At 44.9% G+C, this 12,876-nt stretch overlaps 1 long non-coding RNA gene across 1 annotated transcript in view; it reads right to left on the reverse strand.

The window, feature by feature from the left end:
- LOC112549986 overlaps positions 1-10,331 on the reverse strand; it is a 14,132-nt gene extending 3,801 nt beyond the window's left edge. The window contains exons 1-2 of the long non-coding RNA XR_003093650.1: positions 10,218-10,331; positions 2,983-3,126 (exon numbers count right to left, since the gene is read on the reverse strand). This is a non-coding gene — a long non-coding RNA (uncharacterized LOC112549986). The remainder of the gene's footprint in view (positions 1-2,982; positions 3,127-10,217) is intronic.
- Positions 10,332-12,876: the final 2,545 nt, after the last annotated feature.

Raw genomic sequence — 12,876 nt, forward strand, 5'->3', positions numbered from 1 at the left:
CTTAGGAACACTGAGGCAAAGAACTCGTTGAGGAGTTCAGCCTTGTCCCCCCTGTCCATCACCAATTGCTTATGCCCATTTAGCAGGGGTCCTATTCCACCCTGGGCCTTCCTTTTACTCCCTATATATCTAAAGAACAATTTTTTTGTTATCCTTAACTTGGGATGCCATCCTCAGCTCCATGGTAGCTTTGGCCCGTCTAATTGCCTCCCTATAGTTAGGGACTGTTCAAGTGTGAGCAGAGGAGGTATACTCCTCTTTAGTAATCTCTCCCTGTTTCCACTTTTTATATGCCCCCCTTTTAGCCCGTAGACTGCTCTGGATTTCTCTGGTCAGCCAAGCAAGCCCTTTGACCCCTTTCCCCCTTTTTCCCTGCATCGGGATCATCTCCCTCTGTGCCCGAAGGATCTTTTCCTTAAGGCACAGCCACCCTTCCTGGGCCCCCATCTCTTCAAAACTCTTACTCTGCAGTATGTCCTTGACTAATCGCCTGAGTTCATTGAAATCAGCTTTCCTAAAGTCTAGCACTTTCCCCCTACTAGTTACCTTACCCCCTCGACATCTTATGATGAATTCTATTATTTGGTGATCACTGTCCCCCAGGTGACCACCGATCTGTAGGTCCCCTACCATATCATCCCCTGTTGCCAATACCAGGTCCAGCAAGGCCTTCCCCCTAGTGGGACCATGTACCTCCTGCATCAGATGGAGGTCCTGTACACAGGATAGGAACCTGTGTGAACGGTGGGACTTTGCTGTCTGCGTTTCCCAGCAGATGTCTGGGTAGTTTAGGTCCCCCATGACTACCGCCTCCCTAGTTTTTATGGTCTCCGGGAGCTGCCTCGGGAGTCCCAAATCTAGTTTTTCCCCTTGGTGTTAGGGTCTGTAGCAGACCCCTACAACCAAATCCCTTTCTCCTTGACCTCCATGTAACCTAACCCACAATCTTGGTGAGCTTCTTCTGGCTTTGTCACCTTACTGTCCATAACGCAGGAGGGGGCTCTCCCCTTGTTGAGCAAAGAGGAGAAAGAAAGTTCTTGCCTCCTTGCCATTGTTCCTGACTTAACCCTGAATTAGGCTAATTCTAAAGTCCAAAAGCTGTTTTTCCGTCTTAACTTTTTCTTTTTTGTGAAGATTTTTCCCCCTCTCTTTTTTCTGATTGTTTATGTTGCCTTTTTCTGGCTTGTCAGAAATAAAACCTTACAGCTGTGAGGGGAAAAAATCCTTACCACTTCATGATCTCAGTGTTGCTAAAAGGCTGACAGGATGTAAATTCTAGCAATAGCCAAAATATTTGGGGACTTCAAGATAAAGAATGATTTCTAATGAGAAAAGAAAGGCCCCAATCAAGAATGGAGCCCATTATTTATTACAGGTACAATGAGAGAGAGTCCCTGTCATGAAGAGCTTGCAGTCTCAATAGATGAGTCAAATAAGTGAAAAGAAAAGTAGAGAAGAATTGAATACCTTTCCAAAGGTCACATAGGTCAGTGGCAGAGCCTGGGCTTTGTAGAACCCAGTCTTTTTCCTCTTGCATATGCAGGGCAGGGGGAGTCCTAGTTTGCAGAACAGCCAAATGATAACCTTGGTACAGGCACAGAGTGGGATCAGAGATGGTGCTTCTCTGATTGTTGCCTTGAATCGTTTTTGAGTCCCACACTCCAAGCCCAGCCAAATTCTTCTTGGAGAACTTCCCCTCACTTGTAGGCAGAGGTGTGGTAGTAATTCACAGTCAGACCAGTATGCTGTATCACTCAGCTTAAATGCATTTGATGGCAAACAAACATTTTATATTTTTTCCCCTTCCTTAATTCCTTCTTGATAAACTATGTATTTGCCACCTGTTTAATTTTCTTACGCATGCAGCTACTGATGTACTTGCTATGTTTAGCTATGTTAGTTTGCCACATATATTCTTAGACTGTTACAGCACCTCAAAAGAATAGATAATCCTCTACTATGTGTGGCTGCATTTGAATAGATATGGTGACCTCAAACCTAGTAAAAATAGATTTTTTTATTTTTTTATTTTTTTTAATTGGAATAAATAAATTACTCCTGGAGTGCAGCTGATGTCAAGTTTATTTCAAATTCTTCTTAGAGCAGAATTGGCTGTAACTGAGAGATCAGGAGTCACAAGTTGAATAAGGTCATACCACCAGGGCTTGGTGTAGATTTACGATAACCTGTGTAAAACCTCAAGGTGCTCTGGCATGGCACATTCAACTAGCATATGTCAACAGCAATGCCATCCCCATGCTCATCCTTAAAGAAACCTGAAACCATCTTTAGCCAGTCTTCATCTTGCTGCTTGACACTAGGAGAAATAGCATGCCCTTACATATGAAACCACTTAGATGACTTTCCTTTAAAGTCATTCCAAGCCTGCCTGTCAAGGAACAAGGTTTACTAATGAAATTCCTTCTCTCCCCCCCCCCCCCCCCCCTTTTTTTTTTTTTAAATTGGTAAATATGAAAGCTATGCAAAAATCTTAACAAAGAAGTAGCAAATAGCTGATATCAGAGCACTTAAGAAACTTGTGTATCTTCCCATTTATTTTTCACAGAACCTGACTACATGGAAACATAAATATCAATAAGAAAAATGTATTAAATCCTTCACTTAGTCAGTATCTCTATACTAATTAATTGTGTGCATAAAATGGTGATAATAGTATCCCACTTGTAGCACTTTTTGAAGACTGATTAACTTATGCTTGTGGAGCACTTGGATATTATACTGATCCTCACCATAAAGAAGTCCAAGTGCATTAAGCGTGCACCCTGATACTGTTGTTTTACCATAGCATTTGTGTGGCTATGGTTGGGGAGCGAGTGTTATTTTTCTAGAAGGGGGGTTAGATGTCACACATTTTTAGACACGGGTCATTATTACTTTAATGAAAGCAGTAGTTTGGGAGTTTGTTTACAACCAGTTTAAATATCATGAAAAGCTGCTGCTACAGCCAAGAACTAAATTCACCTCTGTTGTTCTCTCTTCATTGTTTTTCCTGGCATGATGACCTAGCTTCTCTAGTGCCCTTTGAAGAAAGTTGTTTGCTTTCCAAGGTGTCATCAAAGTAGGAGCTGATATAAAATGGCACTTTCTGATCCTTGAATCATTTCACTGGAATACAAAGGTTAAGCATCAACAAGTATCTTAACTGCATTTTACTCGGGAGCAAACTAATCCTGAAATTCTGCCAGTACTCATTGCTATAAAAAGTGAATTGCATCTGTGATGATGACAGCTTTCTTGGCCTGAACCTTGTGATTCCAACCTATGCCCTTCTTGGCCAATGAGCAAATGATTCCACTCTTCCTCTAATGGTGCATTAGTTATTTCAGTGAAAGGACTCCTGCCTTGCTCCTTCAAATGGGCAACAGTGTGACATGCCCTGAGGAGAAACACCCTACATTTCATTAAGTTTTTGCTAACTGCTGCCTAGTATCAGACCTTCAGTTCCTGATCGAATGTAATGAGACAGCCAAGGCCAATTAATTATAAATTTCATAGTTTATAGTTGGTAGGGTCGGAAGGGACCTGAGCAGATCATCAAGTCCGACCCCCTGCCATGGGCAGGAAAGAATGCTGGGGTCAAATGACCCTGGCTAGGTGATTACCCAGCCTCCTTTTGAAGATCCCCGTGGTAGGGACGAGCACGACTTCCCTTGAAAGTCGGTTCCAGCTCCTAGCTGCCCTGACTGTGAAGTAGTGCAGACCTGGCCCGGCTTGGCTTGGCATGGGGCCATGTGCCTTTGGGTAGCTCTGGGCTGCTCAGGCTGTCACCAGGAGCCCTGTGCCACTTGCAGGGACCACATATCATGCCGGGCCAGGTCCTGTGTGCACAGAACTGGCCCAGCCTGATGGCACGTGGGGCCTGTGCATGCAGAACCCGGTCCAGCGTGATACATGGTCCCTGTGAGTGGTGCGGGGCCCCGGGTAACAGCCCAAGCAGCCTGGAGCTGCCTGATAGTGCATGGTCCCGTGCCAGGCCAGGCCTGCACAACTTGGCACAGGCAGTCCTGGGTGCCAGGTGGCCGGGATTGAGCTGTGCTGTACTGCCTGGGGAAGCAGGGCTGTGGCAGGAGGGCCCTGAGCACACTGATGTCTGCTGCTGCTGCTGTGGGGGGGGGGGAGGGCATGAAGGTTGAGTGGGCGGAGCTGTGGGCCCTGCGGGAGTTGGGGGGGAGCAGTCCACGTACAGTGCAGTGGGGGGGTATGCCCTGTGGGGGGGCAGGGGACTTACCCACATTAAGTCCTCACTGTAAAAGCACTTCTTGGCTTCTGACTGAAAGGTGGTTGTTGGTTTTTGAGTTTTTCACTTTCCCCAAACAGCCTACTGCAAAGTAATCGGGGAGTTATTTGCCAGAATGCTTTAGTCTGAGAGGGCATTATTCCAGCCTTCTAGTAAGAATTCAGGATCAGGTGGACTTGCATATGATTTTGATTTCAGTTATTCAGAATTTAAAGCTGATATTAGATATGGGATTTTTCCTGACCTCAGCAGTGCAAATTGGCCTGCCTGTAGTGCAATACGAATGTGGCTAACTAGCACTTTTATTTAGCAGGGTTAACTAGCCCAGTACCAACATAGTACACATGCAGGGGTTGTTGCTTCTGGTTTAGAAGGGTAAGCAGCAGAGTGTATTTGAAAAGGCTGCTGTCTCCTAAGTTTTGGCATTCATGTGTGGTTGGTTGTTTTTTTTGTTTTGTTTTGTTTTTTTGTTTTGTACCAAGTGACACTGGAGTCATTGACCGACTCTTAAGATTTTATGGTGAGTCCCCTGTGGGGACCCTTTCCCCTGCCTGGGCCTCGGAAGCCATGTAGCTGCTCAAAACCTGCAATGCTTGCTGCTTGACAGCACATGTACAATTGTGCAGGCCCACAGTGCTCTGCTGGCATCCAGCTGGCTGGTCTGCAGGTAGCTGGGCTGGCATCACATGGCCGGAAGAGGGGCTGCAGATCAACCCATCCCCTCAAAGCTCCTGAGATGAGAGGAGCTCACTGGTTGTGTCCAGGGGGAGAGCAAAGGAGGAAGCGCCAGGCGTGTGTCCAAAGCCTTCCTCATGCTCGAAACGGACTCGGGGTGACAGCGGCAGCATGGGTGTTCAGACCATAGAGGGGGAAACCTCCATGGTGTCTGAGTGCTTATTTACCTGCATCATTGGAGCCAGAGACTTCTCTTGGGGCAGGGAGCTCTAGTGAGCCAGAGAACAACATGAACAACTGGATACTTGGGAGAGAGGACCCAGGTATCGGCAAGGGAGCACCTGCAGAGGCACCGACAGGTACAGAGTTTACTGTAACCCCACTTGTGCAAAACCTCACCAGCAAGTACACGCAGGGCTGCTGGGATGGGACCTGGGCAGCCAAAGGGGCATTGCTGGGACCTAGCCAAGGGAAGAACCCACTTGAGAGCATATTGATTCTGGTGGCAGCATTTGAGCAGCTGGGGGCCCAAAATTCCCTGGCAAGCAAACATTAGGACCCCAAAGGTTGTAGGGGTGCAAGAAAATGGCCCTTGGGACATTATAGCACATGGCCGGGCACCAGCTGATGCAGAGCATCAGTCCTCGCAGCGCCAACCCACAATGCAAGATCATGCAGGGATTGAAGTCGCAGCACATGTGGTACAAAGTGATGAGAAAAAATGCCCAGCACTGTGAGCATCATTGCCCTGCTCACCTGTGCCACCTACATGATTTCAGTTCGAGTCCAGTTAAGTTATCAGTTTGCCAGTCAGGCATGCCATAACCACGTTCCTGACTAGAACTACAGGCAGGCCTTCCAGTGGAGCAGATAGTGCCTGTGATACCACCGAAACTGAGCCAGACCACCCAAGTGGAAAGAAGTGAGGTGTAGAGGAGAAGAAGCCTCACAGAAGAAGCATCAGCCAAGGGACCCAGGGTCACAGAAAAATACTGGACCAAACCTTCCAATAGAAACTCGGGTAACATCAAGTCCTGGCAGGTGAGTTGACCCTGGTATGGCACACCCAAGTGGGCAGGGCACACTAGTGGCAGCACTGCAAGTATTGGCCTGCCACAACAATGAAAGACCTTGCAAAGTATAATAAGCAAGTGGGGGACGTCAAATGTGGTGTAGAGACATGGGAAGAAGACGATGTAATAAATGTAACTTCTATACCTGGCCCTAATTCCTCACTAGTAAAGACAGTAAAGGAAGGTGTACTTTGTTTCAGCTGGGAAACTTCAACCATAAGAAAAAGAGGAGGTTTGCAAGCTGCCACACATGGACAGCCAGTCTGTCAAACAAAACACATTCTCTTAGGAGGAAATAAATGAGCACTACCTCCTCCCCCCCTTTTTGCCTCTTTTCTGTCTTGGCTCATCTTATGGCATCTTGCACATTTTCCTCATCAAATATGTTAGTATGCATCATGTTTGCCCTCCCTCAGCAAATATGGTAATATTTAGCACACACAAATTCAGCGATCAAAGTGGTTAAATGGTCCAAGCAAACAAACAAAACCCCAATACTACTTTAGCTTTCTTTCCTATGTGTTTTAAGATGAAATACCTGCAAACCAGCTATCTTAAATAGCAAGTGCTTACCTGTTCTACTCTTTCTCTGCAGGGCTTTTTAACTAACTTGCTGAAGTAATTTTCCATTCCCACTTATTTTCTTTCCTGCACATATTGCATTGTCAATGTCCTCCGATGTTGCCAGGGAAACAGAATCCTGAACTCAGCTGGTCTAATAAGTGAAGGAGAAATGATCTTTTATTGACAATGTTTGCCTATCTATCTGTATGTCCTTCAGCAACAAGAGGAGGATCAGAAAAAGTGGTTCCTTTTACTGAATGGGGGCGGCAACCTTGTGACTGAGGATGCAGAAAAGGCTGAAGTGCTCAATGCCTTTTTCACCTCAGTCTTCACAGGCAAAGCCAGCTCCCAGACTATTGCACTGGGCAGCATAGTTTGGGGAGGAGGTGAGCAACCCTCAGTGGTAAAAGAACAGGTTAGGGACTATTTAGAAAAGCTGGATGTGTACATGTCCATGGGGCCTACCAGGATGCACCCAAGAGTGCTGAGGGAGTTGGCCAATGTGATTGCAGAACCACTGGCTATCATCTTTGAAAACTCATGGTGATTGGGAGCAGTCCCATATGATTGGAAAAGGGCAAATATAGTGCCCATCTTCAAGTAAGAGAAGGAGGAGGATCCAGGGAACTTCAGACTGGTGAGCTTCACTTTGGTACCTGGAAAAATCATGGAGCAGACCCTCAAGGAATCCATTTCTAAACTCTTCAAGAAGAAGGAGGTTATTTAAGAATAGTCAGCATGGATTCACCAAGGGCAAGTCATGTCTGACCAACTGATTACCTTTTATGATGAGATGACTGGTTCTGTGTATGTGGGGAGAGCAGTGGATTTGATATATCTACTTCAGTAAGGCTTTTGATACGGTCTCCCACAACATTTCAGCAAACAAGCTAAGGACGTACAGGGTTTAATGAATGGACTGTAAGGTGGATAGAAAACATATGCATGTGGTACCCACTGCCAGTCTCCCCCCTCCTGCTCCTGCCAGCCCCTTGTAGGCTGGAAGGGATTTCCCATGTTTTTCTCTTTTTAAAATGAGAATTTTTTTTTTTCCATGGCAAATACAAAACCCAGATCTCTGCTAATGATCCATACTGGGGATCAGTACAGTTGCCTTCCCCCCCCCCCCTTTTAAAATTGATCCCTGTCTAATAAGAAGGAAAAACTGCAGGGAAGGTTGTGTGTGGCCCCTGCACTTTGGACATGTTCATCGTGGATGGAATTCAGTTTCCAAGCTTCAATGAATTCATATGGGGCATGTGGAAACTATATTTTTTTCCACACTTGTAAAGTAGATTTGGTAGGGTTTCATGGGGATGGCAAAATGAAAATCCCTGACATGCAAAACTTTATACCAAATTTTAAATCAGTCTCAGCTATTTAAGTTCAGAATAAACCCTCTTTCTACAATTCTGTTTGTATATATAATTCTTGTTTTGTTATTAATGTCCGACTATTGTGACTAGCCCAGGTAACTGTCCTCAGGAATATTTAAGTGGAAAAGAGAAACAGTTTAACAGCTCCAGCCCCTTCCAAACCATTAAATCTCAAGGTAAACCAGAAGCAGTCAGCAGGATTTGGATTTTCAAGTTTCAGGCGAATAGGCCTCGAGTTTCAGTGGAAGTCTGTGCCTGATTCTCTTGGCCTCATTTTAAAATCTTGGTTCAAGCTTCTTTTAGAATAAAATTGGCTGGAAAAACAGCCAGTGCTATGCTAATTGAAGACTGCTTTATTGCATCATCCATTTTAGATTAGAATTTCTAAGTAAATCAGCCTTTATCCCTAGGATCTCAAGATTTCTCCAGAAGAGTGAATTGATCCAAATCTCGTACAGAAAATATTGGGCTGTAAAAGGACTAAAAGCAAAGCTTATTAGAATTTTGAAATTGGTCTCCCACAGTGGGCACATCTACACATGCTATTAATGCACCTGAATAAACTCTGGTGCAATTCATGTCAGAGTTTATTGCTCCCAGGTACAGGGTGTACATGTACACCCAGGATCACAGCATGTTGAGCCAGGTCAAGCAGCCCTAGCTGGCAGGTGATCCTGGGGAATCCGCCTGCCAGCCCAGAGCTGCTGTACCCTAGTTCAGTGTGCTGCAGAGTGGCTGGCTTGGACAGAGGGTGTACAGTGTGGGATTAGCAGGCAGGCAGCCTCTGCACTGTAGCACCCCCATGCCACAGCCAGCTCCAGTCACCATCTACACATGCCTATTGGAGCACTAAATAACTCTGTAGGATAGTACTTGTCCCGGACACTGAAAACCTATGGCAGATTTAGTTAATTTACTGTGCCCAAATAGGGGTGCATATGTAGATGGATGGTGATGCTTTACTGTGAAACTAATTAGCCAGCTCTGCAGTAAAGAGTGTGTGTAAATGCACCCAGTGAGATCAATAGCACAGCTGAGAAATATCCCTCGGTAAACTTTTACTCTGTGTCTTCAGAGTGCAGGTATAATTTGTCATATTTGAATACTACACCTTTACAATCTGAAAAACTGTGCTGGTTTGTGGAGAGAGTAGCTATTTGGTATTTGGAGTTCTGTAGAATCTGCAGGGAAGATGACCTGTGCTTTCTTATGAAGGCTATATACTTTTTTTGTTAGTTTAAAATCAAATGTGGCCAAGGTGTATGACTTCCTTTATGTATAGTGTTAAGCAAGTGTCCTGGGGCTATCATGTTTTCTGTCTGGCTCCCTCACTTTGGAGTCTCCTCTTTTTTTGCTCACCTGCCATGCCTTGATAGTCCAATGATTGATTGAAAGAGAGAGAGGGGGTGGGGGTGAGATCTGTCACAATCAGTGGTAGGGCTCAAGGGGATGGCTTTTCTTTAGCTGGTTCCACCTCTCCTACACCCTTACCACACCTGGCTGTGCTTAAGCTGACAATCTATCGATGTCTTGTCCTCATAGAAACGCACCAAGTGTTTCCAGGCTACAGACGTCATTTCACCATCTAGCTGCAGGATTCACCACTTCACCTATGCTGGCTTATTTGACTGCTTAATTTATAATTCACTTGCTAGCCAGTCTCTCACCGTTGATTCACCAAATCAATTAGCTCTTACTTATCCTTTACCCATGAAGGTGTCAGTCATCACTATGTTTATCTGTATCTGCTTCATTGATTAACAAGTTTCATCACTTGGTTACTTCTTATTTAAACTCCATTAAGTACCAAGCTTTTGTCACTTGATTCTTACTTAGATTTTGTTACTCAAGGAGTTTAGCATCACTCCTTGAATCATCAACTAACAAGCTCAATTGCTCTATTTATCTTCACTTCATACCTCATCAATTCCTGAGTTTGTCAGGCACTGGCTTATCCCATTCTCTCCATTTATCGAGGACAAGTCCCTTGATGGGTTGCTCCCCCACTGGCTCTACCTATCAGTTAACCAGATTTAGAGTACCATCATGTCCCAGCCTTTCACTTGCTGACTCCTCTATTTAGTTAGTCCCTCGACCAGAATAAAAAAAAAAGGAAAAAAGACACCCCCCCCCCCCCCCCCCCCCCCGCCTCCCTCCAGGAGGACTTATCCTCTGCTACTCACTATCACCTCAGGGACCTGGAAGGCTGCCTCTTTTCAGTCTCCAGTTTCTGCTGTCTTACCCACTGTTCTGTCCGGTGTATTCACTCACCTCCTGGCTCTTGCCTCTGGACTGGTGTCTGGGACTCATACTGCTGCCCCATTCTGTGTCTCCACACAGACTGCGCAGCTCTCTCCCAGGAAGAGTTGTGCCTTCCCCTCTCTGGGGGATCTACAGGTGTGCCTGGAGTCCCTTTTTGGCTTCCAGCAGAACTCCCAGCAGCCAATCGGGGCTTGTTCCACCAGCACATGGCTGCATACCTCCTGAGTCTGAGCCTGAAGCAGGTGACAGTCTCATGGAGGCTGGCCATGCGTTTCTGGGGTCAGCACCACAACCCTGGGGCCCAGAGGTAAGTCCCTCAGTGGACTCTGGTCTGGCCAGTCAGCTGGACTATGACAGGGCCTGAGATTGGTGCTTTGTTACATATAGGAAATAAAAAATGCCTGAATCAAGAAAAATATTTGGGGAGTGTCGGACACTTATTTCATTTGTAACTGGGGACTAATGACTGTCTTATTTGTCAACTGTAGCAAGAGCTTGGAGACTGCTTTATTTTTGTGCATGAGTTTTTAATAACTACTTATGGGAATTTTCATGCATATATTACTATTATATTATAAAATACAGTAGAAATAGTGTTTTATGGCTATTAAAGCATGATGCTTTTTTTTTCTGCTGTAGATAATGCTTACTAATTAAATCTCTCTCTGATGCATGATTTCATACACTTGGTAAGTATCCTAATAGCACAAGTGGTCAAGGTGTTTCTGAAATAAAATGTATTTTTATGACTCTCAGCAACTGGTAACTGAAACTGATACTATTGTCAGTTTCTTTTCTCCTGCACCACTAGTGAAAATAGTGAAAAAGATCAGGTAAATTAGCATGGGATGATATCACAAAACATTCTATACAAAATGAAAGTTTTGCTTAATTTTGACATGTTCTTAAAATATTAACAAGCTCATTTACTAACATCTATAATTTCAGAAAATTGCACATCCAAACTTTTGGATTTTCTACTGTTTCAGCATTTCTAAATAAGGATATAAAAAAATTATGTTAAAAAAAATCTTTTATTTTAAAATTAGGGCTTCTCAGCCTTTTTAGACTTAAGGCACCCCTTGGTAAATGCCAGCTTTTAGTTTGTGTTGGTTTTTGACTACAGAAAAATAGAGTAATTCTTCTGTGGCTAGGAACTCGGGAAAACCCAGCAGGCCAGAATGTTTTTTGCACTAGGAATTCCTATTTGAAATCTTTGGGTTTCTCTTGGGAATCATGTTTGCACACCTACCTGTGCTAAAACACCGGCGCTCCTGTGGCACTTTTGAAAAGATCTCAAAGCACCGCAGGGTACCCTGAGTAAGAATCGCTGTTTTTTTAGATGAATGCATGTACTACATACAAAAATTGGAGACATTGTCATTGAACTGCATGTTCAAATTTCTCAAATAGAAGTGAGGGCATGTGTGCCTGGGTTGTCTTTCCAAGATGAACCTCCTCCATCATAGTTATGATTTGTCTGTTTACATGATTTGTTTAAGAAGTATATCCAGCCCTATTTACAAGGGAGTTAAGGCCTAGCTCTCGCCACTATATTTGTTCCCTTCCCTAAATAATAGTAGGCTTTGGGGGGAAAAAAAAGAGGGGTGTGGGGGGGGGGGGGGTGTACGTAGTGATGTGCTGGAAGGTGTCTGAACTGGAGAGTCTTTATGGAGGATGTCGATATTAGTAAGGAGATTAAAGGCCATGTTGAGAGGGCTGGAGGGAATTTCTGTGTGTTGGCTAGAGTTAAGTGGGATAGGGGACTCTCTATTCTCTGAGGTTAGGGTGGCTGGCTGGGAGCATAGTCGGTGTGTATACCCACCACAACCTGAAATTTAAGTAGCTTAGCTGCTGCCTGCTCCAATTCTTCAGGAGTTCCCTCTCCCCTGTGATCCAGCAGTGAGAAAAGAGATGAGAGCAGGGATGGGTTGGGTAGGAAGGTTGGCGGGCAAAGCAGGCACAACAGAAATGCTGGAGCCACTCCCATAGCCTAGCTGAATGTATGACATTTAAGCTGGGCTGCCGGCATTCTTGGGAAATGTGTGACACCTCTTGGTCCTGAGGCTTCCTTTTTGACCACATGCTAAAACAAGGTTCCCTTTTGCTTTGTGTGAGAAGTTCCCTGGGGAAATGGGGCTTAGAGGTCTGTGGAAGGAGCTTTAAAAAAGGCTTGGTCTGGAGGGTTTACAGAGGACAGCAATTATCCAGGAAAGTTTTCCAGACCAAGCACTCTGGAATAAGATGCCTGCCAGCTGAGAGAAATTGGAGAAGAAGCCTCTGAGTTCTTGGCAGAGGGCTGTTGGAAGAGACTGATGAACAGAGGCAGATACATGAAGTAGCTTTGCAGTGAGCCAGTCTTGGGTTTAAGTGGGTGCTGCCTCATGAATTAGGGTCTGAGGGCTGGATGTGTTGTAGAAAAAAAGACATCTCCTCCCCAAAGAACATCACCTTAAAGAAACCTCGGCACAGGGGAAAAGAGTTATTTTGTTTGGTGAGGACCAAGGTGTATCCAGGCCTGCAAAAATTCAGCTCCTCCTAGAAGGAGGGATGTATTCCCTGTGAATCCCTGTATTCATGGATGTGAAGGACAGTTTAGGTTGTCTGAGGAAGACAAGAAACTATTGACCCACATCCAGTGTCAGCAGCTATCTAATCAGGAAGCCAC

This window comes from Alligator sinensis, unplaced genomic scaffold, assembly GCF_000455745.1.
Source record: "Alligator sinensis unplaced genomic scaffold, ASM45574v1 scaffold20_2, whole genome shotgun sequence".
Taxonomy (NCBI): Eukaryota; Metazoa; Chordata; order Crocodylia; family Alligatoridae; genus Alligator; species Alligator sinensis.